Raw genomic sequence first — 3,317 nt, forward strand, 5'->3', positions numbered from 1 at the left:
TATTACAAATAACTTCATTTCTGGACATTTATGGTTTGATTTCTTTGTATGTATGGATCACTTGGGTTGTTACCAACATCTGGTGAAAATTTCACCAGATGTAAGCTGAGGTGGTGCAGGCATCTGATTAGGATGCCCCCCACGGACATCTGCCTCTGGACCAGGGGTGTCACTAGGTCTTAAGGACAAGGGGGGCTTAGCCCCCAGGAGACGTACAGATTTTTTTCATATTATATATTCTGGACCTTTACCATGCACGTCCCACTGAGATGACACTCTCCCAGGAGGAGCTGGAGAGTAGAAACAGATGAATGGAGGTGTTACAGTTTGCACAATTTGAAACAAATGCAGATTAACATAAATGTGCCCAAGTAAATTTTGCTAAACATGAAAAAAAAAAACACCATGGCATTAGCATTAACATACATGACACAGATGAACCAGACTGGGCATGAAAACTGAGAGACTAAATGGACTGTGACTAATGAGAAGACTGAAAATATAACAGAGAGAACAGGGGTAAATTTGTGGGCCATAACCACGGAGAGAAGCTGTTTATGGAAAAATACCGAGTGGCTGAAAAACACTGAGGTGGAGAAAATAAACTGAAATTAAAAAAATATAGAAACCAACTGAGAGATGAACAGGAAAATTAAACTAACAGAGAACTAAATTTTGAAACACATGACTAGACAGACGACCGGATGGATGGATGGATAAATAAATGGATGGATGGATGGATGGATGGATAAATAAATAAATAAATAAATAAATAAATAAATAAATAAATAAATAAATAAATGGATGGATGGATGGATGGATGGATGGACAGACAGATGGATTCAATTCAATTCAGTTCATTTATATAGCGCCAAGTCACAACATACGTTGTCTCAGGGCACTGTACATCAAAAAAAAGAACTATGTAAAGAAAAAACCAGCAGATTGTGTTGAATCACTTCATCACAGTCTCCCATCCTGAGCAAACGGTGGAGAGGAAAAACTCCCTGCTAATCAGGAAGAAACCTCCAGCAGAACCAGGCTCAGGACAGGAGACCATCTGCCTCGACTGGCTGGTTGAGGGACAGGAAAGAGATACAGACAAACACAGAAGAACTGGTCCAGGACTGGTCCAGGTGCACCTTCTTCTGGAAGACAAAGAAAAAACATGATAGAAATAATAACAATAAACATGTAGAGAAGAGAGACTAAAGACAACAGCAGAGTGAAGAAATGTGCTCAGTTTGTGCTCCAGCAGTCTAAGTCTATAGCAGCAGAGATGAAGAATAATTCAAGAAACTCAAGTCTAACTATAGGATTTATCAAAAAGAAAAGCCTTCAATCTAATCTTAAAAGTAGACAGAGTGTCAGTCTCACAGACAGAAACTGGAAGTTGGTTCCACAAGAGAGGAGCTTGATAACTGAAAGCTCTGCCTCCCATTCTACTTTTAGAAACTCGAGGAACCATAAGCTATAAGTGCTCTGTTAGGAAAATATGGAACAATAAGATGTTTAATATATGATGGAGCTTGGTTGTTAAGAGCTTTATATGTTAGGAGAAATATTTTTAATAATATTCTGAATCTGACAGGGAGCCAGTGGAGAGAAGCTAAAACTGGAGAAATAATCTCTCCTTCCAACTCTCATTAAAACTCTAGCAGCAGCATTTTGGATTAAATGAAGACTTCTTAAAGGGTTTTTTGGTTGTTCAGATAATAAAGAATTACAGTAATCCAGTCTAGACGTGATAAATGCATGAATCAGTTTTTCTGCATCATTTTTGGACAAAATGATGGACGGACAGACAGATGGATGGATGTGTTATTAAGTAAATCCAGTCTAAGTTGTAACCAAATTTAGTTTTTATTTGTCCAGTTTTGTTTGTTTAATCCTTTTAGCAGATTATGTTTTTCAAACTGTTTCTTCAAACAACCATTTGGTATTTTTGATGTTGTTTTAGGTCACAGTTTGTATGATCCCAGAATGCACAAGGAGACAATGTTTCTGTTTACTCATTGAGAAAAGGTGCAGATGAGGTATTAATAGTTGTTTTATCATCCTAACACACACACACACATCCCAACACACACACACACACACACACCTTAACACACACACACACACATCCTAACACACACACACACACATCCTAACACACACACACAGCCTAACACACACACACACACGCACACATCCCAACACATGGACACACACAGCCACACATGTGTGTAAGGATGCAGTGGTTCGCTGCAGCAGGGAGAAAACAGGACCCCCGGGTATGAGAAGAGGAGGACAGTTAGAGCGTAAATAAGTGGAAGACGTCAGTGTTAGCTGAATCGGACCTGACATGGTGGAGTCTCGGAGCTTGGAGCGCATGAGCTGCAGTCCAGGATTAGATTTTCTTCAGAAGGTTTCAGAAATTGTTAACTTCTTGCCTAATGTGAGTTAACAGCACACATTCCTTTTGTTAGGACCAAGCCTTAAAATAGAGCAGTTAGTTTACTAACATATTGTATTCATGTGGCCACCGGACCGCATGCTTGATGTTGCTGGACCGAACTATGGCCATCTCAAACCATAGACTTCAGGTTTTACATCCCAAAGTGTCTCTCTTTGTGATTTAGAACACTTTAAAGTCTAAATATGGTGTGAAGAATTAACAAAAAGTGACTGGTTCAGTGAGATAAGAAAACTTAAAGTGAAACCCTCCTTTATGACAGAACCAAATATATTGTTCAACATTTACAGATACTTCTTGGAGGAATGCACATCACCCTCCATAGTATTAAACTAAGCTTGTCTCATGATTACGAATGACTGATATGAAGTTTTTTTGATCAAACCTTGACGTTATGTGTGATGATCCGTTGATACTTAAAGTCCAGTTTGAACATAACTAATTTAACTAAAAACAAATTTATAACATCGTTGTGTTTGCTGACGCATATTAGCTGTGGTTATAGATGATTCATTTTTGAGTATCAGGGGGACGGGGTGTGAAGTCCCCCATTTGGATTTAAAGAGACAGCCTCAAAACGAGTTGATCTGAGACACAGCTCAGAAAATGGGTGAGGCTTGTGGAGTTACAATAAGGAGGAAATCAGACCAAAGCTTTGCAGTTTCAATATAGACCCCATGAAGAATTTAAAAGCATCAAATGTCTCCTTTAATAATCAGACACATAACTACTGAAGTGTAAAAAAGAAAAAAAATTGTATAGGTCTTCTGGACGGGTTCTTCTCTAATGAAACGTTTCGTCTCTCCTCCGAGAGACTTCTTCAGTCTGAGAGTTTCAGGCAAAATTCAGGCTTTTGAGC

General features: G+C 38.8%; 1 protein-coding gene across 1 annotated transcript in view; it reads left to right on the forward strand.

Annotated features, from left to right (window-relative positions):
• The first annotated feature begins 2,377 nt into the window (after positions 1-2,377).
• Positions 2,378-3,317, forward strand: part of LOC106521319 (E3 ubiquitin-protein ligase TRIM39-like) — a 16,298-nt gene continuing 15,358 nt past the window's right edge. Inside the window, exon 1 of the mRNA XM_014013845.1 lies at positions 2,378-2,440. The gene's annotated coding sequence lies outside the window, so the exon portion shown is untranslated. The remainder of the gene's footprint in view (positions 2,441-3,317) is intronic.

The sequence above is a fragment of the Austrofundulus limnaeus genome, unplaced genomic scaffold, assembly GCF_001266775.1.
Source record: "Austrofundulus limnaeus strain Quisiro unplaced genomic scaffold, Austrofundulus_limnaeus-1.0 Scaffold106, whole genome shotgun sequence".
Taxonomy (NCBI): domain Eukaryota; kingdom Metazoa; phylum Chordata; class Actinopteri; order Cyprinodontiformes; family Rivulidae; genus Austrofundulus; species Austrofundulus limnaeus.